We start from the raw sequence: 23493 nt of genomic DNA, 5'->3' as shown, positions 1-23493 counted from the left end.
ATCTCGAAGAGTTCCCACCTGATGAGGGACAGGCAGATCTTGGCAGCCTCTCCCAGCTCTGAGCCCCAGAGCTCAGTTGGGACCTCCCAAGGGACGCATCAGCATCCTCTCTACTGCTGGCAAGGAGATTGCCCTCGAGGCCGTCTTGGTCACTCCAAAGCTTAGCCCACAGCCTGGTCTGTGGCTTGAGGTCCCAGTGGGCTGGAGACTCTCTGGGGTAAGCAGAGTACTGGTCGACTTCGGGCACCAATGAGCCCGGCAGCTAGGAATGACATGATCAGCAGGACTGACAGTGGCCCTACAGCTCAGCCGCAGCCGCAGCCCAGCCTGCCTGGGCCTTGTTCCAGGGTAGCCAAAAGAATGGAGGCAGGAGAGAGAGAGAGAAAGGGAGGCCCATGTCCCACCACCCCCAAAAGGCAGAGAAACATGTTCAGCCTGTCTGTGACTCACTCTTCCTTACAAGAAAACTTTTTGTTTTTTCCTTCAAAATCGCAGACTTCCACCTTCAGACAATAACGTGTCCTCAGGAAGTTACGTATTTTGTTTTTCTGTGCAAGCTGCTGGGGCTTTTGTTGTTTTAGAAACGTCTGCTGTAATTGGGCCTGTGGACAGACTGTGGCTGCCTCTCAGAACAGGCTGACTCCTACATAGGGTGGCCAAATTTGACAAATAAATATATCAGACACCCAACTAAATTTGAGTTTTAGATGAACAACAAATTCTTATTTTAGTCTAAGTATTTCCCAGGCAATATTTGAAACATACTCAGGCTAAAAAAATTCATTGATCTGAAATTCAAATGTAACCAGTATTTTACTTGGCAACCCTTCCCCTAAGTCCACCAACAAACCCACAGCCATGCCTCTCTCAGTCACCAGCCCCACTGGTTCCCAGTGTCCTCCCGATCCTCCGACTCCATTGATCCCAGTGAGTCTCCCAACCATTGGCCTGTGCCCTTGGAGTCGGGCTAAGTTCTAGAGTATCCAGGAAGCCCAAGCCTCACACATTCCCTGAACCTTGCCCTGCTTCCCATTTGCCCCCCCGCCTCTCTCTACTTTCCAGAAAAGGCAGGCAGGTGCTGCTGCCCAGCCCCCGACAGTCTCCTTCCCTGGGATCAGGACCCTCTGCCTGGTCATTCATAGGAGTCCCTCTGGGCTGCCCCCAGCCCTGCCCAGGGCTTTTCTGGCCTCAGCCTGAGAGAAGCAAACTGAACACTGATCCTTTATGCAACGGGCTGCACCCGGCTCCCACCTGAATCAGTCCACTCCCCTAACCCTGGCCACAAGCAATTCCGGGGCTTTTGACACCCCAGAGCCTACTCCTCTCATCCTCAGCACCCTCTTCTCACGGAAATGTTTGAAAAGAGAGTTTTTTTCCCCCTTCTTTTAGGCTGGGACACCAGAATATGGAGTCCCGCTTCTGTTTTAAAGCACTATCTCCTGACTCCTGGGGTAAACATTTTTCCAACTTTATAGAACGCTAGAGCAGGGAAAACACCTTCCTTCCATTCTGTGGCCTTCAAATGATCGCCGTCAGGTTGCTGAACTTGAGCTCTTGGGCTCATGCATCTCATAAATGCTCCCTGGGCACCTGCTTGCTGCGGCTGAGCCCTAGGGCCACTGTCAGTCCTGCTGATCATGTGTTTCCTAGCTGCTGGGCTCATTGGTACTCGATGTCGCCTGGCAGCTGAACTTGGCCATGGGTATAAAGACAAAAGAGAGCCTCCATTGCAGCCCCAAGAGCTCAGGATGGTGGGAGAGAGATGGGTAAATGTCTAATCGCCTTATGATAATTCTAGGATGGCCATGGAGGACATCTTGGGGCTACCCAGGCTGACAGAGCAAGGGGTGGTTCCCAAGAACTGCCCAAGTGAGTTCCCAGGTGTTAGTAAGATTCTGCTAGGGGAGGAGGAGAAGAAACGGTGTCTCAGAAAGGGGAACAAGCCAGCAAGGCCTGGAGGCTTGGAGCAAGTGGCTCTCTGAGCTGGAGAAGTTTGGGGGTGTGACTTCCAGGAGGGCAGCAGGGTCTGTTGCATAAAGGGTCACTGTTTGGCTTGCTTCTCTCGGGCTGAGGCCTGAAAGCCCTGGGCAGGGTCATGGAAGGCCTCAGATGCCGGCTGGGAGCTTGGATTTTATCCTACAGGCACTAGGGAGCCAGGAGAGGGCTGGGAAGGATTGCAGAACTCAGGGAGAGAGAAGAGGAAGACCTATGACAGGGCAGTGAGGACACTGGGGAGGGTCCGGCTTCTGGGACAGGGTCCCCATCTTCTTCCGCTGCTCTGAGACATAGTCCAGGCCTTGAGGCTTAGTGTTTGCTAGACTTTGCGGTTAAAGGAAAAAACAAAACTGAAGGCCCAAGTCTGAAGTTGGCTGTTCCTTGATGGTACCTCAGCACCCCCTTCCTTAGGCTGCACTCCATTCTGTCAGGCCTTTCCCCCAGCCTTGCTCCCTCTGAGTTTTTCCACCCTGGCCTAGGCTGGGGACCCAGCCCTAGCAGAGGCCCCTCCCTCACAGCACAGCCTGAGCCCCGGGGCCACCCCATGTACCTCCAGGCTCTTGGAGCCAGAGGCCTGCGAGGCAGCCCGGGCCTGTTCCCTCTCTTCCTGCTGAACACTCCCCACATTGTTCGACTTTGTGTCCTTTTTCCTGTGCCTCGGCATTTCCAACTTTATTGCCCTGGTTCCCTCCAAAGGTCATTGGCCAAACAGACTGGCGCCATCGGTTGGAAAAACAGCATGCCTCGGATGCCTGGGATTGGTCCTCCTGAGGAGAAGGGACAGCAGCAGAGAGAGATCTTCCCACTGCTCACTCCCTCCAGCCTCCTGGACCTGCTGGGGCCCTCATCCTGGCCCATGGGTACTTCTGTGCCCCTGCCTTGGGCCCATGCTCACCAGAGCTTCCCCTGGGAGTCTTTCCCTGGAGCCTGCTGAGTGCCCCAGGTCCACCTGCTCACATCAGGTGCCACTTCACGAGCTCGAAATAGAGCCTGCCATCTCCCCAGTGCCACTGCCAAAGGGCTGGGCCAGAATGCAGGCCACTCAGGTGACATGGTCCTGCCTGCTCTTCTCCAGCAGGCCGGAGCACCGAGGCCAGGAATGGAGATTCCCCCTTCTCTCAGATCCCTGCGGGCCTGCTCTCCTCTTGCCTCATCTTATTTCCAAGGACTCCAGGCTCAGAGAGGTTGAGTCATATCTAAAGTCACAGGGCTAAGAGCAAGGGCTGGGACTGAGACCGAGGCTTTTGGTTTTACCCCCTGCACTCTTTCCTTTCTGATGGCTCAAGAGCTGGCTCGGTTCTGAAGTCTTTCCTTGAAGGGGCAGGGCAGGCCCAGGGGAGAGGCTGGGAAGCAGGGCTCAGGCCTGGCTCTGCTGCCAACCCCTCATGTAGTTCTGCTCAGGCTCTCTCCAGGCTCTGCTGCCTCCTTCCAACCCAGAACACCAAGATTTCTAGGTTGGGGCCATTTTTCCTCTGTTCGTATCAGAACACTTCCTCCGTCCCTGATGACACAGGCTATGGGGCTACAGAGACTTCTGACTCAGGTCTTCGTGTAGCCCCAGGACTCTGGAGTCCTCTCCCCGTACCCTACTCCACCCTATGCTGGTGATTTAGAATTTAAGTTTGTTATACAGAGAGACAGCATGATGTCGTGAAAAACCAAGGACTTTGTCCTCCAACCAACCTGAGTTCTTATTTTGTTTTTTTTTCTCACTCAACTGTGAGATCTCGGTCAGGTTATGAAAGCTCTTTGAGCCTCAGTATCCTTATCTGTAAAATGGTTAGAATTATTATAAGGATTAAGTTACACAATGAAGAAAAGTACCTCGAACATGGAAGGTCTTCAATAAATGGCAGTGATTATTGTAATCTTCAGAGGCTCCTTCCTCCTGTCTCTTCAGGGTACTGGAGCTCGGGGATCAGCTCCCAGCCTGTCCTTCCCATCTGTTTGGGGGTCACTGGGCCTGCTCAGGAATCTGTGGACAGGCACACAGGTGGCCCCTGCTCCAGGGCTGCAGCTGTGCTCCTTGCACGTCTAATTGTTCCCTGCCAAGCCCCATGGGAGCAGAGGGGCCTGGGCAGCCTTCCTGTCTGCCAGCATAGCCCATCACTCTGTGGTCCCCAGGGCCACAGCCTACTGGTAGCCACCACAACATAGAGAATGTGGTAGGCAGAATACTACCAAAAGTACCCCCAAGATAACAGACTCTAATCCCTAGAATCTGTAAATGTCACTGTAGTGGGTTGAATGGTGTCCACCCAAAAGATATGTCCAAGTTCTAACCCCTGGTACCTGGGAACAAGATCTTATCTGGAAACACAGTCTTTGCCGATGTAATTAAGCTGAAGGTCTTGGGATGAGACTTTTCTGGATTTAGGGTAGGTCTACATGCCCGGAGCCTCCAGAAGCTAGAGGGGCAAAGCATTCTCCCCGAGAGCCTTCAGAGGGAGCATGGGCCTGCTGACACCTTGGTTTTGAACTTCAGGCCTCTGGAACTGTGAGAGAATAAATTTCTGTGTTTAAACCACCCTCTCCTCTTTAACCATGGGGTCCTCTGTCTCCACCACAACCCGTGGTACTTTGAGTCTCTTTGTTACTTGTTCTTCCCAGGGAGACCCCCCAAGCCCCTGACTGCTTTTAATCCCGAGGCTCACATAATTCAGCAGGTTTTGAGTTGTCATTTTGTAGACTGAAAACCTGAGATTCACAGGTTCCCAAAAAAGGCCTGGCTCGGGCTGGGCCAACAGCTCTAAAGGAGTCGCAGCCTCCCGGGCCTTTGCTTCCAGAGGCTCCATGAATCCACAGCTCTCAGCTGATATCTCATTAGGGAGCTATGGGCTTCCCCTTCCTGTTCAGCTACTAGTTTAAGTTGTTTTCCTTCTTCTGGTCTGCAAGGAACAAAAACAAGTAATTTTCTCATAAAAATAACAATTAGCAAAGCCCGGAATGCAGACAGCCTCCGGTCAGGACCATTCATCGGTGCTGACCTCGAGGTAACTTCAGGCTCCTTGTGAGACACAACACCGCCATCCCCACCAGGACAAGGAGGGCCAAGCGCTTTGCTGCCCTGCATGGTGGCCTGGTTGGTGGCTGCAGCAGTGTTTTCAGGGACATAGAGAATGAACAGGAAGACCGATGTCAGAAACAAAAGCTTCTTGGACACTCAACATGGTTTTGAATGCCATAGAGAATGCAAAACTAGGTCCTTCCTGTGTGGGTTGCCCTCAAAAACCCAGGGAAGTGTCATGTTCACAGCAGGGAAAACAATTGCACTGATTAATTGTGCTTCTGTTGATGCTGCGGTTCTCCTGACTTCTGAGTGCATCACAGTGAGGCCATCTGCCAGATGGAAGCGCTGGAACAGACAGCTTCTTGGAGCAAACTGCAAGGCTCGTGAGACTCAAAACAAGCCTGTTAGATCCCATTTACTAAATGGCCATAATCAAAGAACAAGCTCTTAGTTATCTAGCAAGGCGCTCTGGAAATAGATGAGCATGCAAAATCACAATTTATGAGTTCAGCAATTTTTCTTTTTCTGCTAAAGATATTAGCCCATGAAAATCTTGTAGTGTTTGAGGAGATTCAGTCAATTGCTAACTTTCTGCAAGTGTTTTATCCATGGCTGCCTCCTTTTTCCCACCACTGCAAAGGGCCCTAGGCTTGGCAAGCAAGGTTGAGCTGAGCTGGGAGAGGAAGACCTGGGGCATACCTCATTTCAGAGCCCTGGAGGGCCAGGGGATCACTGGGAAGGAATGAGTGCTGCATGGCCAGGAGAAATGAGTGACTGTATAGCAGAAAGCATGGTCAGCCTCCGTGGATGAGATGACAGTGACCTGGCCAGCCCCACTCAGTGGGCACCTGGCTTCCCCCAACAGCACCCGGGCAGGCAGTGCTGGGCAAGGCTGGCCTCCTGGACACCTCACAGGGGTCTGCTTCCTTATCTGCTGTGTCCACATTGGGAGCCAATCCTGTCCCTGGATGAGGGCAGCAGATCCACTGAACTGAGCTAGGAGAGAAGTCGGGACCCTGGGTTCAAGTCCCAGCATGGTTATCTACTAACCGTGGAACTGTGGGGAAATCAGGGGTCCTCTTGGAGCCTCAATCCCGTCCTCTGCATAACTGGGATGATAATGTTGGCCTTACTTGGTTTTTGCCAGGATTAAATGAGAACACAGGAGTGGTTGTCATTACTGGCGTAAAAAGAACCATTTCCTAGCTCATTAATGCAGACAACGTAAACGTCTGGATGCCTAAGGACAAAGCCCGGGACTTTTCTGCACTTGCTACTCACCCCCATATTGTTGTTGGGCATTTGTTTGGATTTCTCTGGAACTTTTGGAACAATGGGCTCTGGAGTTTTGTCCTGTGGCCATTCACACCCTCAAGGGAAGCATTTGCTGAGCTCTAGGCCTCGTTCCAAGGGTGAGGAGCCTGGTGGGACATTTACCTGAATCAGGGCGGCAGCCTGGACAGGCAGGGCTAGGGACAGGAAGGCCAGAGACACATAGTGTCAATCCCTGAGCCTGGAAGCCCTAGTCCAAAGCCTCCTGGGCTTATTTCAACCCATCAGCTGACTCTGACAATCAGAAAACACCAAAAAGGGCCCACCCCTTCCTCTCTATCTCTGACACTCTAAGATGCTGTTTGGTCTCAACATGCAGCCCAGTTCCCTGGCTGCCCAGCCACACTCTGCCCACATATTTTAGACTCCCAAAGGGTAGTAAGTCCCTCTTGCAGCATCCCTGGAGGCCCCGCCGCATGCCAGGTGAGGAGCAGGCACTGGGGAGAAAGCCACAGTGTGCCTCCTGCCTCCTCCCCTCTCCAGGTTTGTGCCTCAAGGCCCGGCATTCCTTATCCACGGGCCTGGCCCATGTGCCTGGGCTCTTCCACACGGGGGCCTGGCAGCAACTCCTCTGTCTCCTTGGTTCCACCCCACCCCTTCAGGCTACCCCAGCAAGGGAGGACAGGAGCAGCTGGGAAATTAATTTACAATGTGAGTGACTGTTAGGCCCTGATACCCACAGATGAGGAGTTGCTTTTTAAAAGGTAGCTATTTATAAAAATGAATGCTTGAGAAGTTCCTGACAGGCAATGGGGGAAAGAGGCTGGGGAGGGGGACCTGAAAAACCTGTCCCACCCATTTCCATCTTTGTTTTGTTTTGTTTTGTTTTTTGAGACAGGGTCTTGTTCTCTCCCAGGCTGGAGTGCAGTGGCACGACCGCAGCTCACTGCAACCTCAATCTCCCGATCCTCCTGTTTTAGCCTCCCAAGTAGCTGGCACTACAGGTATATGTCACCATGACTGGCTAATTTTCTTTTAGTTTTTGTAGAGATAGGATCTCACCGTGTTGTCCAGGCTGGTCCTGAACTCCTAGGCTCAAGTGATCCTCCTACCTCGGCCTCCAAAGTGTTCTGGGATTATAGGTGTGAGCCATTGCACCCGGCTATGTGAGGTTTCTTTCTGCTCAATCTTTGCCTAAGTTGTTTCCTTCACATGGACTCTATGTGTTCCTCCTCTTTTCCTGTCCTCAGAGAACCAGCCGGAACCTCACCTCCTCTGAGAAGCCTGCCCAGTACAGCTCCTCCTGCCACTGAGGGCTTAGCTCAGGCGTCCCATTTTCCATGCTTTGCAGTCTTATCTCCTCTCTGGCCTGAGACCTCCCTGAGGCTCTAGTCTAGAGCCTGAAAATATCAGAGGAGGGCTGGAATCTGCCACATTCTAGCTACACGACCTTCTCTCTAAAGTGGGAACAGGATCGCCTCCCTCATTGTACTGTAAAGTGCCTGGCATATGGCAGGTGCCAACAAATACTGCTACCCCCAGAAGTTCTGTGAGAGACGGAGGCCTTGAATGGTACCCTTAATGGGGCCCACAATCTAGGGACTTTTTATTCCACAACAGAAATGGAAGTTGACCTATCACACTGAGTCTACACTATTTCTTGGGTCTTGCCTGCCTCCCGGAAGCTGAACTTATCACCAGAGGGACTATGCAGGCTGAAGTTTCTGTTTCTGTTTTGGTTACGTATAGAAGCAGTTGCTTTCTAAGAATTGAAGGACACCTAGTCATATCCTCTTGGTCAGTGGCAAACAAATGATGGGGAACAGAATTCCCACTTACAAATCTTTTCCCATTGGGATGTCTAGGATGGATGGTTCCTGGGAATGCCCTGGGAATTTACCTGGGAAGAGTATTTACAAGGATATTTATGGGAGAATTTACAAGGGAATTGCCGTTTGAGTTGGGTTTTCAGAGTAAACAAGGGCTTGTCACTGGGCCTAGATGGAGATGTGGGGTGGCCCAGGGCAAGTGAAGGACTTGGGGTTCCAGGGAGATTAAGGACTGGGGGCATGACACACTGATATTCATGTACAATTGAGTTAATATTTCCATATCGGGGAGGGCCTGGGAGCTGAGTGGGGAGAGGGTGGGAAAGGGGGATCCTCCTGATGGACCCAGGAGGTTCAGTCCCAGCCCAAACCCAGCCCTTCAGAAAGACCCAAGGCTAGCAGGCCTGGACTCCTTAAAAAGCTTCCCAACCATTGGCTGGGGCAGAGCATGATTCTTGGGGTTGTTTTACCCCAAGGGCCTTGTCCAGGGCTTCCTTTGAAACAGGTGCAGCGATCTCCCAGAGAGAAGTTCTAGACCATGCAATCTTCCTGTCTCCCTGCATTTCCTGTGACATGTTAGCGGCTTGGAGGTGTCCCCCCAGCTCCACCAGGGGCATAGGAAGAAAGAGCCTCCAGACCCAAGGTGAGGGGCACCTCCCAGCACCGCCATCTGGGAGCGTAAGAGTGCCTGTCTGTGGCTGCAGCCTGGGAGGGAGAGAGGGTCCAGAGATGGAGGCAAGCAGAGGCCAGACCAACTCAGGCCGGGTGCATGAGCTGGAATTGCCAGGCCTCTGAACCTCAGGCTAGGTCGCATTCTTGGAGCAGCAGATTAAAGTATGAGGGGGTATTGTCTAAGCTACACTCCCCGGCACTGGGGCTGGATGGGGATTGGGCTTCCAGGGTTCTGTTACACTGATCAGATCAGTGATTCATATGCTGATGTATCAGAACCACCTGCAAACACATTTCCAGGCCTGCCTCAGGGCACTCGTTCCTCAAGCCTGTCCAGTGTGACTTCAACCCCCTTCACAGCTGAGTAGGTTGTGGCCGGGGGCCATGGATCTGCAAAGACTGAGTAACATGCCTGATGTCTCATCATGATCCAGCCGGCTGGGGACCTCTGGCATGGAACACTCCAAGCTGCATCATGTCCCCTCAGGCAACTTGCTGATCCCTGGCAAGGGGTGCAGGAAGCAGGCTCACGTGGCTGTGCCCTTGAATCAGGGCTCGGGAGAGTGGCACAGGGTGGGGGTGGGAACAGCCTCTCTTGACCAGTGCCTAGCGTCCTACCTGTGGCTCCTAAGTGGCTCCAGGGCTGCCCTCAGAGGCGGGATGGGATGCAGTCTTCATAGGAGGGGACTTGGTCTCCATGGTTTTCAGGGCAGAGCCCCACACCTATTACCTGGGCCCTGAGGCTCTACCCTAGCATGTCTCTCTGGGCTGTCCTCTGAAAAGTTGCTCACCACGGTAACCAACCAGAAGTAGAGCCCCAGCTGAGGGCAGTAATGACACCATCTTTGGCCCTTGGACAACCGGGGCAGTTCTTGCCCGGAGGCTCTCGCAGGCAGCCCCACACACCACCTATATCCCGAGGAAAGATGGGCGTTCCCAAGGAACATGTTCAGGCCAGACCCTCTGGGAGGTGAATAAGAATAGATGCCCAGCCAAGAACCTCTTCAAAGCTCAAGAGGAATGAAGAGAAGAGAGAGGACCACCATTCACTGAGGGCTGGCCGTGAGTGAGGCGCTGGGCGTAGGCAATCTCCTACATGCTCATGACAGCCCTGGGAGCAGTACTGCCACCTGCACTAGATGGGGGAGGAAACTGAGGCTCAGAATGGGAAAGTAATTTGCTCAAGGCCAGAGTCCCTGGGTGTGTAGCTGTGACTCTGGAGCCATGCTCTGTATCAACCAGTGGGGTATACATGAAACATCAACAGTAACAGCAATGTCCAGGTTCAAAACATTAAAAATAGCCTCAGTACTACAAGGCTTTCTGTTTCTGAAACCTCTGTTGAAGGCAGCCAAGTGGAAAGTCAGGCGGTGTCCCCTCCCAAGCCTCACAGGCTGAGCCAGGTTTGGTGGCCACTGAAGCCCTTGACTTCCTTCCGGTCTCAGGTCAGTCCTCCCTGGGGCACTCCTAATATGCTCATCTGGGGGCTTCTGTTAAGTCCAGGAAACTCTACAGGACACAGCTGAGGCTGGGCGGCCACCAGACACGTGCTGTGTCCAGAGAGAACAAAGCGGGGGTTTCCCTGGGTTCCATGAGCACAGGAGCCTTTTCCTCCAGGCTGGCTCCATCCGAGCTGGCTGAGGGTTGGCGGCAGCTGCCCAGCATCTATAGGGTGCCTCCGGGAACTGTCTCAAGGCCAGAGCATCCAGCCTCCTGGCTGTTAGTGGGCCGTGAGCCTACCGGGGCTTCGAGAGACAGGGCTTCCCCAGATCCAGCCTGATGAGATCATCTGCCATTTCAGGCTGGGCTGAAAGATCCTCCGGCACAACAAAGCTGGGCCCAGGAGATATCCTGCATGACTCATCAGTTGGCCATGCATTGGAGACTTCCGGCCCTCAGAGAAACCAGACACAGAGAGCCATTGTTTGCCTTGGAAGCCCCCCGGCATACCAGGCTCAATGGGGTCATTTGTGTTTTCTCCCTAGTCCTCCATAACCCATACTCTTTCTGGGAGGTGGGGGCCCACTGAGCTGCCTGGGACCCTGTGACAAGAGGAAAACCAATACCAAGTCACCTACCCACAAGTCCCACGGGAATACCCTCCCTCCAGGACCAGGGCCTGGCTGGGAAGCAGAAAACCTGGGTTCTGAGCCATGGTTTAAGTCTCCAAGACTCACTGATTGTTCTGTCTTCATTTTTCAAATGGAGAAAATCATTCAAAAAAGACAAAGCTATTGTGAGGATGACCTAACGTAAGGCACATAAAGTTCCAGGCTCAGGCCTTGCACCTACAAAGGTTCTGCATGTGATCTTTCCTTCCCACTTCTCTCTTCCTCCTGCCTTTAAAATGTAAGTGAAAATGTTTTGTTTGTGGATCTGTTTCTATCCTAATCTACAGACCCTTATCCAGGGCAGAAACTCCCTGAACTCATACCCACAGTCTACCCACAATCTGGCCCACACCCAGGGACATAGCCCCAAGGGGGCAAGGACTGGAGCAGAGGGCACACAGCCTGGTGGCTAAGCTGGGCAGAGATGCAAGAATAAGCAAGGCAAGGCTGAGGGCCTGCCCCTGGGTTTCAAACAAGCTGGAGGCCTTTAGAAACTTCCAAGGGGGAAGCTGAGTGTGGTGGCTCATGCCTGTAATCCTAGCACTTTGGGAGGCCGAGGCGGGTGGATTGCCTGAGCTCAGAAGTTCGAGACCAGCCTGGGCGACACAGTGAAACCTCGTCTCTACTAAAATACAAAAAATTAGCCAGGCGTATCAGTGTGCCCCTGTAATCCCAGCTATTCAGGAGGTTGAGGCAGGAGAATTGCTTGAACCTGGGAGGTAGAGGTTGCAGTGAGCCAAGATTGTGCCACTGTACTCCAGCCTGGGTGACAGAGCGAGACTCTGTCTCCAAAAAAAGAAAAAAAAAGAAAAGAAACTTCGGTGGGGTGGGGAAGCAAAAATTAATTTGTTAAAAGGAATCAAAGGTTATAAAAAGAATTCACAGAACGGGAAATCTAAATGACTAACAAGTTCATGAGGATGTTGTCAACCTCGCTAGTTATCAGAGAAATGCAAATTAAAACAGTCAGATTCTCCTTTACACTTATGAGATTGGCAAAAATTACCAAGTCAGCTAATATCAAGTGCTGACAAAGAAAGTGGGGGTAAAAGAAACCCTCAGGAGCTGCTGGTGGAAGTAAACACCCAGGCAGACAAGTGATGAGCAACCTGGAAGTTATTCTTGAAAATCAATATTTAAGTTCAGTGTGCATGGACCATGTGAACAAGAGTCCCATGCCTGCTGAACTCACCCCACGGATATTGGCCCAGACCCAAGGATACCACTGCTGAAGGCACAGCCCCAGGTTAGTGTCCCATGCAGATGCCAGCTTGTCAGGCATGCACTCCAGGCAACATCCTTCCCAAAGAGCAGGCTGTCTTCAGCAAAAGTTGGAAAACAGGCCCCAGTGCAGGCTCTCACACCCGGCCCAGCTTCAGTCCTCAGTCTCAGAGCATGCCCACTGTTCAGCTGCTGCCTCTGGCCTGATGGGGGCTTTGGATCAGTGTTCTGATCTTGGAGAAGTCAGGACATCCACTCCCTCTCCAAGCTCCAGCCTGACATTCCGAAGCCTTCCATTTATCTCACTGTCTGTATTAGTGTTCTATTTAGTGTTCTATTGTTACATTAAAAATTACCACAAACTTAGCAGCTTAAAACAACAAATATTTATTTTTCTTTTTATTTTCTTCTTTTTTTTTTTTTTTTTTTTTTTGAGACAAAGTCTTGCTCTGTCACCCAGGCTGGAGTGCAGTGGTGTGATCTTGGTTCACTGCAATCTCTGCCTCCTGGGTTCAAGCAATTCTCCTCCCTCAGCCTCCCAAGTAGCTGGGATTACAGGTGTGCACCACCATGCCTGGCTAATTTTTGTATTTTTAGTTGAGACAGGGTTTCACCATGTTGCCCAGGCTGGTCTCAAACTCCAGACCTCAGGTGATCTGCCTGCCTCAACCTCCCAAAGTGCTGGGATTACAGGCATGAGCCACCGCACCCAGCCAACACACCTTTCTTACCTCACAGTTTCTGTGGTTGAGTCGTCTGGGCACAGCCTACCTGGATCCTCTGCTCAGGGTCTCACAAGACTGTAATGAAGGTGTCAACTGGGCTGTGATCTCATCTGGAGGCTCAAGTGGGGAAGAATCTGTTTCCACCTATGCACTACCTTGCAGCTGTATGCTGGGGGCCCTAGCTTTTCTGCTGCTAGTCGTAGGCCAATTTCAGGTTCTAGAGGCTGCCTGTGGCCTTTACCAGGTGGGCTTTCATGAGTTAGCTGCTTACTCCATCAAGCCTGCAAGGAGAGGTACTCGACTCAGGAAGAGCCCAGTCCCTGTTACAAGGGTTTTCACCTGATTGAGCCAGGCCTGCACAAAATAGTCTGTTTTTATTAACTGAAAGCCAACTGATTTGGGACCTCAATTAAATTTGCAAAATCCCTTCACCTTTGCCAGATTCTGTTGGTTAGAAATAAGTCACCGGTGCCCCCACACCAAGGAGAGGATTTATGCAGGGTGTGACCACCACACTGTGGGCTGCCTTCCTGGAGGTGAAGGCTCCCATTCCACTGAAAAGAAAGTGAAGCCCCAGGCAGTGTAGAATAGCCTTGAGAGACACAGCCTCCTGTTCTCAGAGCCTCTGGAAGCTCAGCACAGCCTTCCAGGGCTCACAGCCTCTAGAAGGAGGGCTGACACGGATGGAGCTGGGGACTGGTCTACCGGAGGTGTGCAGGGGGTGGCTGAGAGACATTGGTAGGGGAGAGCTGTCCTAGGGGGAGGGTGGGCCTCTCAGGCAGCACAGATAAGTGAGGGAGGGGTGGGGGTAGCAGGCTCTAAGAGTGCCCTGCAGATGTCTGGTGTGGGGAGGAAGTCATTGAATTCCTCCATTTCCAGCTGAGAGGTCCCCAGAGACAGGCAGCACTCCCCCTCATGTCAGCCCATTACATCATGGTCCCTTTCTCTGCACCCCCATCCTTGGCATCAGGGGACCCCACCCACCCTCTTTCCACTCGGGTTTCACAGGCATCTAGGAGATCAGCTAAGGGGCAGCTGGGATGGCTCTGTATGTCCCAACTGAGGGACAGTGGGAGGATTGTCATGGGGCAGACGTGACCTCAGCTCGCTGGGCTCAGCTCATCCTGCTCCAGGGAAGGACAGTGTCACACAGGAACAAACGCCCACTGTGCTGGGTCTCCTCTTCCCTGAGGGGTTCAGACACAGGCAGGGACCCTTTTGGCAGGGTCAGAGCCTCCAGTGCCTACAAGCCTGCCTGCTCCAGCCAGGCCAGGAGGAGTCCCAACCCTCTGCCACTTACCAGGCCCTGGGCCTTCCTGCACACCCTCCTCACACCCTGGGCCTACCTGCTACTCAGCCTAACCTGAGAGCCCAAGCCCACCCTCCACCCAGAACCAAGACCCTCAGCCACCCCCAGCCTCTGCTCAGGTCCTGAGCAAGGAGGGGCGATGGAGCAGGCATGTGCCATGCACTGTGGTCCCTCACTTCTGAACAACCCCTCTGAGCTGTCCTGAGCTGAGTTTCTCAGGCCCCCAGCCTGGGCACAGGTTGTCCCATTGCACTTCACCTTCTGATGCCATCCACAGAAACCAGCTTTGGCTAACTCACATAGAAAAGGATTGTAATGAAAGGATATGGGGCAGCTTACTGGGTTATCAGGAAGGCTGGAGAGCCAGGCAGGAACCAGGGAGGGGCGCAATTGGTTCTCACTATGGGGGCAGCGCACCTGGACCTGTCACCCCTGGAGGGACGCTGCTGGATTCTTGAGTTCTTGTAGCCCCACCACCAATTCTCAGCACCTCTCCCTGAAGCCTGGCACCACTCCTTCCAGCTTCAAAGTCCAGAGAGAAGGGGCCAGCGGGTCAAGCCCATGTCTTATCACTGTGGCAAAGGAGTGGGGAGGAGGCACCAGCCCACATCATCTCTCATGGTGGGAGGACCTGGGCTCTCCTCCGTCCCTGTGAGTCCCCCAGTAGAGGAAGGGTATTCAGATGTTGGGCCTCAGTGTGGCCCCCAAGCCCTCAGGGGAGCCTCTCATCATGACACCTGGGGCTCGGTCCTGCCAGTGCTCAGTGGACCGTGCTGTCAGGGTCATGGTCTCCCTGACTGGTCTGAGATCACCTGGAAGGAAGGTCACTCCTGGGACCTGGCCAGCACAGCACCTGCACACTGTCAAATATATGGAGATGGCATTTCCTATCTGTGTCCCATGGCTCCGGGTTTCTGAATGTCACCATATTTGGTGCCAGGCTCACAGACTCGGGCATAATTAGTGTTTTGACCCTCCAGCAACAGGGCCACCCTCAGAACCATTAGATGTGGGATTTCTTCTGCGATTGTAAGAGATTGCTTATTAAATTGTTCTGTGGCACTGAGCGAGGACACAGGGCTGTGTCCCCAGAGACTCCCTGCAGGCTGGGCCAGGTGGTGGTATAGATAACATGGAGTTGCACCCTTCCTGGTGCTGCTTCTAGAAAGCAGCCAGTTTCCCAGAGGCTGTGCTGGGGAGGCCAGTAGGCCGTGGCCCAGCCATGCTGGCAGGAGAGAGATGTTCTAATCACCCTATATCTAGAGGCATCTCTTCCTCCCACTGCTCAGGGAATGGGCTGGGGAAGGACTGGGGTGTGCCGGTCCCTGCCACAGTTCTGCTCCAGCCTCCTGCCCTTGCTGACTCAGCCTGCCTGCTCCAGCTCTCTGAGCACTGAACCTGCACATGGAATGGGGGCCATTGTGCACCACTTCTGCCCCTGCACCACCATCCCCCCCCAACTGCATAAGGCTCTTCGGGTCAGCAGGGGAGGAGCAGAACCAAGAGGTGGTAATGGCAAGAGGTGGTTTCTGCTGGAGCCAGTCCAGACCCCTGACTCTCCTTGAAAGATGCAGAGGCTGATCCAGGGCTTCTTGGCTTGGTCCGCTAACTGCTCACCTTAGGAATTTGCCCCCCAAGTGACATGGATCCAATTGCACATTCCTGAAGCCTGAGTCATTCCTGGGTCCTGCTCAGGCTCAGGAATGTGTTTATGCTCATGGGGCTGGAGGGACACGCACACCACATGTCTGTTCACTCTGGGTTTGGAAGGGATGAGGGCTCTTCTCAAGGATAAGAGGGATGAGGTGGTGACCTCTGGAGTCGCTAAGATGCTGCAGTGTGTGGGCCACAGAGGAGCAAATGAAGGGAGGGCCAGACTCAGGCTGGAACCAAAGCCTTTGGCTTGTGTAGAGTTGGTTTTAATTTGCTCCCAAGGGACAGAAAATGGAGAGGGACAATCTAAGCAGGGCCTCCCCTGCAGTGACCTTGGGAAAGGTACTGGCTCCCTCATCACCTCCTCCCACCAAGGACAACCTCCAAAAGGGCACAGCGTGGCGAGGCTGTGGCTGCCACCTCAGAGCCGTGGCTGAGGAGCTTAGCCCCTCCTCCCACTCTGTCCAGAGCTCTCTGTTGACAAGTCGATGTTTCTCCTCTAGGTCCAACGTGGGCCTCTGCAGCTGTGGAGAGAGCTCACAAGCACGGCTCACATCACTGAGGGTTTATTCAGAGCTCAGCGCTATGCTGAGCCCTTTACATAGTGTGGCCATATGCCCCCATTTGCCTGGGACAATCCTGGGTTACTAATACAATGATCAACAGTGCCTCCTTTTACTCTCAAGAGTGTCCCGGTCTGGAAGATAACTATATATTTGCCTTAACTCTACAAGCATAATTGAATCCCTACAATGCACTACAAGAAGAGCACTGCTAACAGTGTCATTTTCTGATGAAGAAACAGGCTCAGAGAAGATAAGTAACTTGCCCAAGGTCACACGATTAGCAAGTGGCAGACCCAGAAACATAGGAATTCAGCTCTTGACTTCAAAGCCTCTTTGCTTTGCCACAACATCAGATTTCCTGTTCTAAAATCCATTGCTTCATGCTTTGAAGGACCGAGAAGCCGCTATCTCCGAATACTAGAAAAATAACCATTAACGTCCTGCAGTGATCCCAGCTCTTCTCCCAGCCCCACGCTTGGCCATTTTGCCTTGTTCATTTCCCAAGTGACAGCGTGCACAATACCGTTCGCTTGCAACAGCAGCCCCGTCATGGGATGAATACATACCATCATGCCTACTGTGTGTCAGGCATGGCACCTACTGTGTGCCAGGCACAGTACATGTCGTTTGATCCTGACACAACCCTGCATGGTGGGTGTTGCTCCTCCTTTCATGGAAAGGAGACCCCTAGAAGTCACACAGCTGGGAGGAGGCAGGGCTGGGGCTAGAACTCGCAGATTCCAGCTTTGAGCCTAGCAAACACTCTGCAGTGCCATACACGGTGGCTGCACTGCCGCCCAGCCACAGGCTCCGAGGTTCCAGTGTCCTCATGGCGAGATGTAAGTGGCTAAACCCACGTGTGTGGACTTACAGGCCCTCAAGGCACCTCCTCCTCCCAGGAGCCGGGACCGTCCTGCCCTTTGAGGGGGTCTGATGCCCGTTCTCAAAATGTCTTCACAATGCACACATATCACATTAAAGAGGCTTTTGGACAATGTTTTTATGTTTTTGGCGGGAAAGATCAGACATCTTTCACAACAGAGCACGGCCACCTTGAAGCTGGGGAAGGGGCTGTTTCTGAAGCTCAGGGCTTCCCCGTCCAGTTTCTCCGCCCAGAGATCATCTCAGTGTGACAGCCTCTTCCCACCCCAATACACCGTCCTCTGGGGAGGAAGAAATAAAAGCAAGCGCATTCCAGATGTTCCCGGGAAAATGGTATTTGGGAAAAGGATGTTTGTTTAGAATTTACCAAAAATAGAGAGCCCCAAAGGAGGAAAAGGCAACCTTTTGACCCATTTAAAAAGCCATTTCCCAGGAAGGACTTTCTAACAAACAGTGTCACAAAAAGAAAAGCTAATAGCTTTGACAATATAATAATATAAAGCTTTGGTACATTCAAAGCCTCCAAAAGCAAAAATTAAGCAACACATATATGCAACAGATATCAAAATGACAACATACAGAGAGCTCATCAAATGATTTTTAAATAAATCCATCAAAACCTTGTTAGGAAAACAGGCAAAGAAAACAGATAATCAACCAAGAAAGTTTTAAATGGCTTAATAAGTATGAACATTTGCATTTCGTTAATAATCATATCAATTAGAGTTTTGAAATACCATTATTTCTCTTTCAGATCATGAGATTGGCTTTATTGGTGTTACCATAAGCTGGTGTAGACCATAACACCAGCCCTCTCAAACCTGGGCTGAGGCTGGCATATAAGTCAGGGGCAACTCTTTTGGAAACATTTTGGCAACACATATCAAGGATATTTAACTACAAAATGTAAATGTCTTGAAATTTTCTCTGAGGAAATATTGAGAAATTCAGACCAAAAAACTGTGTACAAAGATGATTGATAAAGGGGGTATTGAATAATAAAACATGGAAGCCCAGATGTTCTACAATAGGTGAATAAATACATTATGATATGTCTGTACGATCATAGGACACAGTCATTTAAAATGGTCTTTTTGAAGAATGTTTATGCAAAGAAAAAGAAACGAAAGTGAAAAAAGTAGGCTGCAAAGAGTACAAGCCCACTCTTAGAAAGCATGTATAGATGAATGAATGACATAGCTACATAGAAACATGATGGCCATCAACCACGCCCATCTGTGGCAGGGAGAGCAAGACCCTGACCCCATCCCCTGCTCTCCTGAGGATGGTAGGGATGCCACGAGCCCATTTAGTGTTTCAGAGGGTAGAGGTGAGGCTGGGAACCTGGGAAGAGCCTGGCGAAAGATTGACGGGGAGAGGGCAAGAAAGTAGGATGTTTGTGTTCACCAATGACAGTGGCCATGGTCCCATGGTAGGTCAGTGGCCCAGAAAGTATCAGAGACCATGGATTAAGAATCAGACCACCGTGCACTCGGGAGGCTGAGGCAGGAGAAGGGCATGAACCTGGGAGGCGGAGCTTGCAGTGAGCCGAGATCGCACCACTGCACTCCAGCCTGGGCGACAGAGCGAGACTCTGTCTCAATAAATAAATAAATAAATAAATAAAAAGAATCAGACCACTGTGACAGGCACAGTCCAAGTGGCCAGGAGCTGTGGGGAGCCTGACCACTGAGCCCAGTGCCTTGGCAGAGGGGATGTCATGCATGGGCAGCTCTGTTCTGGGAAAGAAATCTTCTCCCTGTCTCAACGTCCAGGCCTCTTCCACCAACCATCTTGCCGTTCCACAATCTCCTCCACCCAGGACATGGACACTTATCCCCACCCCAGGACATGGGACACCTTGGGGTGGGGATAGGAGGCACTCTCATCCAGTCCTCGGAGACCAGCCTGTGAATACTAGGGCACCCCAAGCTGGTCACCAAGGGAAGTGGACTTGTCTCTCCAAGACGTTAAAAAAAAAAAAAAAAGACCAAAACATAGTTTACAATAGGTGACAGGATTAAAAGTGATATTAATTGTCTATGCTTTTCTACATTTTCATAATTGTCTATATCAAGCATGTATTACTTCTATAATTGGAACAAACAATAAAGGCTACTTTTGAAATAATATACATGCTTTTATCTCATACCGAGAAACAGTGTCTTCTGAATTATTCCAAGCCGATTGTTTTTTTTTTAATACGGAGTCTTGCTCTGTTGCTTAGGCTGGATTGCAGTGGCACCATCTCAGCTCACTGCAACCTTCGTCTCCTGGGTTCAAGTGATTCTCCCACCTCAGCCTCCCGAGTAGCTGGATTACAGGCACCAGCCACCACGCCTGGCTAATTTTTTTTGCATTTTTAGTAGAGACGGGGTTTCACCATGTTGGCCAGGCTGGTCTCGAATTCCTGACCTGAAGTGATCCGACTGCCTCGGCCTCCCAAAGCCGATTTTTCTGGGGTTACACAAGTGAGCCACCACGCCCAGCCTTCCAAGCCGATTTTTCTGCTGCCGGCTCACAAGGCCCCAGGGTTTCAGCTCCCTCCTGGGAGCACACATCAGCCCATGTGGGAGCTTGCAGCCCCTCTGCCCTCCTCTCTGGCCTGTCAGTACCATCTCAAAAAGCAAGCTCCCTAAAAGCCATGTGAGGCGAAGGCACAGGACATCTCTACTCAGAAGGCTTGCCTGAGGTCCCTCTAACCTCACAGAGGCCTGTCCCCAAGGTCCCAGGCTGAGGCAGGCTCAGCATTCTGAGAGCCTGATTTCCCCAGGGGGAGGGCTGCCAGGTGGAGGAAGCCCAGGGCGTTGGTGCTTGTCTCATGATCTCCAGTGGGGATCAGATGCTGACCACTGAGTCGGCAGGGCTGGGCCCAAAGTCACCACTAACCCAGCACTGGTCTCTGCATTTCTTCCATCTGGGCATCAAACTGTCTCTCCTTTCTGCTCCCTCTTCAGCCTTAGCCTTGCCCTGGGGGCCACAGAATGGACCACTAGCCCTGCTTTGCATGGATGGGTGCATAGATTTGTCAGCAATGAGTGCATCCCCAGTCTGAGCCTTCACTTCTCAGGATAGCCCATCCCAGGTTCAGCCACTCCTCGTGGTCACTGCCAGGGCCTTCACCGTCCAACACATCCTCATCTGAGCACCCGGCAGGGTGCCAATGTCTCTCTGAAACTGTGCTGTTGGGGGGCTCTGACATAGGCGAGACCTCCAACCTCCCTCACTCTTGACACTAAACCTCTGTGGAACATGACCTAAAGGCCGAGCTTTCCTGGGGCTCCTCACATGTTCCCTGTCACTGAGCTCTGCTCCCCGGCATGCTAGGTGGGCACTGCTAGAGGCTGCTGGTGAAGAGATCAGACCTGGCATTGGTTGACTCTGAAAAATCAACTGAGGGACAAGACCCCCATAAGCGGCAGCTAGTCAGTGAGGCTGGACAGCTTCCAAGGGCCAGGAAGTTAGCTTGTTAGCTCTAAGGTGTCTTGCAGATCTGAAAACACCAAGTTCTAGTGTGATAAGCACCCCCAACCCTGAGATTCAGAGGATAGAGAATTCTAAGTGGCTCAAATCCTAAGGCAGTGAGGCATGGACCAGACCACACCCTTCCTGAACAGGGCTGCTTCCAGAACTGGAGGACTTGCAGCTATAGGACCCAGACTCCTCACAGCTGGTGGAGGGAGACTTCTCACAGCTGGGGGCGGGATTGTGGGGGAATTGGGGTGGGGGCAGTTGAGGGTTTCCTGCCTCACATGAAGAGAGAGATGACTGAGACTCCTGGGGGTCCTGGAGCCTCCAGTAGTTCCCCCTGGACCAATGGGTCCCAGCAGCTCTCAGTTCATTGCTGTGTCCAGGAGTCTGGTGAAGAGTTAATGCTCAATTAATGTCTGGAGAGTGAATGAATAAAGGAAGGAGGCTAGCATGTCAGAGACCACCCAGGTCTCAGCAGCTCTCAGGCTGCCCATGCTGGAGTCACCCCGCCCTCCAGGCAGGCAGATGGGGCTGCTGAGGTGGAAGCTGGGGGCATTTGGCCCTGGTTTTCCTGTCTGAGTGGTTTGCACCCCCGGGCTCTGTGTGTGTTTTTTGGTGCAGCCACGGCTCCAGACTTGAGCCTAATTCTCATTCCCCATATCTTCCTCACTTCTGAGTCAGCTGTGAGCTCCACCTCTACCCAGCCTTCCAGGGTCTCAGGAGAGACCAGTGGTGTCCGTGGGGCATCCTCTGTTTGTTCTTTACTGAGGCTGGAGTCACCTTCTATCACAGACTATCACAGCCTCTTAGGGCTGTCCTTCTCTGTAGAAGGATGATGGGACCCGATGCCTCTGGGCCCTGCCTCACCCCCTCATCCCGGAGCAGCCCCACAGCCTCGCTCCCCTTGGCGATCTCTGGTTCCAGCTGTTGCTCTGTCAACCTCATTAGGTCACGTCCCCATACTCCACCTCTTCCTCATGGCCTGGCCCGGCCCATCTGACAGGTCCTCTCATAGGCAGAGCTGGACATGTGGGCTGGGCCAGGCTGGGCAACTGGGCCTCTATGAATTTCCACAGATCCAGAGTCAACCCAGTGTGGATCCAGTGAGAACTTATCAAACACCTGGGCACCTGAGCTAGGCTAGACACCCAAGGACGCTGACTTTGGCAATCCTTGTTGGGACCCTGGAAAGGGCAATTTATTGTCTCCACTTGGCATTAGAGGAAACTGATGCTCAAAGAGATGGACCTCCTGGACCAAGGACAAAGAGCACAATCTGGACTCTACACAGACTTGTTTAGGTGCAAAGATTCCTATTCAATAAAGGGAAGCGAATCCAGGAAACTGCATCTCCCTACCTCCCTGCCCAATATTTGTCCATCAGGCTGCCCAGGTCCCCATGCTGCGGCAGGAGCGCCGATGATGAGTGCTGCAGAGACCATGGGAGGAATGCCAGCCTCAGGCCAGGATAGCAGGGCAGGCTGGTTACGTTGGGAGGCCTGGAGCCAGCCAGCCAGGCCCTGATAGCTTACAGCTGCTCCAAATGCAGGAGGCGGAATCAGAGCCTGCCCCAGCCACTGGAGAGGGACGCCTCCATCTTTCCCTGTGTTCTTGGGTGCTGCCAGCCCCTTCCTCCACGGGAGCTGCTAAGGAAAGAGCCCTTTTGTCATCTTCCCAGGCAAGAACAGCCATCCCGTGGCACTCACTCCCTGCACACTCCAAGGCCTTGCTTCTGCTTCATGGAAACAGGATTGAGTCTTGCTTGAAGCTGTGCACCACCAGACCACAAAAAGCCTCAAACATAGGTGTGGCCACCAGCCCCAGAGAGCCACAAGCACTCGGATTCCGGGAGCCCCAAGACTTGGAAGTTTCCCGTGGCACCAAGGCCAGGTGTTTATTGTCAAAGTTCTGGCTGGCCACACACATTGCTGACAGTTTCTGTCCCTTTGGAGTTCTGGTCAACCATTGTGTTTGTTTTTTTGAGAAAGGGTCTTGCTCTGCCACCCAGGCTGGAGTACAGTGGTGCGATCTTGGCTCATTGCAACCTCTGCCTCCTGTGTTCAAGTGATTCTCATGCCTCAGCCTCCAAAAAAATGCAGACACGTGCCACCATGCCCAGCTAATTTTTGTATTTTTAGTAGAGATGTGGTTTCATCATGTTGGCCAGGCTGGACTTGAATTCCTGGCCTCAAGCAATCTGCCCACCTCTGCCTCCCAAAGTGCTAGGATTACAGGCCCGAGCCACCGCACCTGGCCCTGTGTGATCTTTCTGAGAGTTTCTGAGCAGCGAACACCCCAGGTGGTTGCATGGGGGAGGCTGTAAAATCTGACAGCAGCTAGCGGGTCCTAGGGGGACGGTTCAACATCACGTCCCATGGATGGTCCAAGGACAGAACAGCCCCAGCATCGAGGCCAGAAAGCTGGCCCTGGAGGAAGTTGGTTCCTATCCTGTGCTTCTAGGCTGGGGTGAAGGTTTCCAGGAGGACACCTCCCTTGGTCACACTGTTCTCCTGAGCCCCTCTCTCACATACGTGCCCTGCTCTGCAACCCCCAGAGGGCTGCAAAAATTAGCTGGGTATGGTGATGCATGTCCGTAATCCCAGCTTTTTGGGAGGCTGAGGCACTAGAATTGCTTGAACCCGGGAGGCAGAGGTTGCATCACAAAATCCGCCACAACCCCTGGGTTTCCTCAAGGGATTCCCTGTCTGGCCATCCACCTCCCCCACCCCGCCCCCCCATTCCTACTTCCCCTTTCGGGCCTGTCCCTCTCTTCTGAC

At 52.5% G+C, this 23493-nt stretch overlaps 1 pseudogene; it reads right to left on the bottom strand.

Moving 5' to 3' along the window:
- LOC112208154 (small ribosomal subunit protein eS25-like) overlaps positions 1-23493 on the bottom strand; it is a 56891-nt pseudogene that overhangs the window by 8344 nt on the left and 25054 nt on the right.

This window comes from Pan troglodytes, chromosome 12 (assembly GCF_028858775.2).
Source record: "Pan troglodytes isolate AG18354 chromosome 12, NHGRI_mPanTro3-v2.0_pri, whole genome shotgun sequence".
NCBI lineage: Eukaryota > Metazoa > Chordata > Mammalia > Primates > Hominidae > Pan > Pan troglodytes.
Note: the sequence above shows the minus strand (reverse complement) of the source record. Positions and strands in the feature narration are given on the sequence as shown.